Source organism: Tenrec ecaudatus, chromosome 3, assembly GCF_050624435.1.
Source record: "Tenrec ecaudatus isolate mTenEca1 chromosome 3, mTenEca1.hap1, whole genome shotgun sequence".
NCBI classification, from domain to species: domain Eukaryota; kingdom Metazoa; phylum Chordata; class Mammalia; order Afrosoricida; family Tenrecidae; genus Tenrec; species Tenrec ecaudatus.
In genome coordinates, this window is record NC_134532.1 from 42,074,991 (window position 1) to 42,075,700 (window position 710).

The following is a 710-nucleotide window of genomic DNA, read 5'->3' on the forward strand; positions in this document are numbered from 1 at the left end:
CAGAGATACCAGGAAATTTGGAGTTAGGTGAATGGATTTGGTTCACAACCATTCAGAATTTCAAATCCTTGTGATGCTTAAGTGTGCAAGACAGCAGTCCCAGGTTTCTAGCTCCCTAGACTGGACTGTATTTTGTTATGTGTTGCCAATCTGGAACCTGAAACAAAAGAGGAGTGATCACTTAGGTATGTCAGGGTGTTGGCTTGCACTTCTTGCCGTTAGGAGTGACCACCCCGCGCCCTGAGCTGAAGATTAGGTATTTGTTTTAAAGACAGAGCTCATGCTCGCTTCGGCAGCACATATACTAAAATTGGAACGATACAGAGATTAGCATGGCCCCTGCGCAAGGATGACACACAAATTCGTGAAGCGTTCCATATTTAAATAAAATAAAGACAGAGCTCAATCTAGATTAATAAAGTCAATTCTTCTCTTTGTCAGGTTCTCTTCTCCGTGTAATAGAAACAGGTATTTCCTAGTCTCAGAGGATGAATGGATTCCATGTGTTCCTGAAAGGCAAATATGATCCTGGATTACTGTATAGACTTGAGAGTTCAATGCTTAAGTTAAGTGTTGACCTAGGTTTTGAATGGTTGACTTCGAAGAGGAACACACGCACCATAATTTGTTATCAAAATAGGTGAATTTTCAGGAAGAATGTATGTTTTCAAGACAAGTCAATAAACTCATTGCTACAATATTCTTTTTTT

General features: G+C 39.7%; 1 non-coding gene across 1 annotated transcript; it reads left to right on the forward strand.

The window, feature by feature from the left end:
• The first annotated feature begins 280 nt into the window (after positions 1-280).
• LOC142443999 (U6 spliceosomal RNA) lies at positions 281-384 on the forward strand. The gene has a single exon (XR_012783695.1). It is a non-coding gene; the product is annotated as a U6 spliceosomal RNA (small nuclear RNA).
• Positions 385-710: the final 326 nt, after the last annotated feature.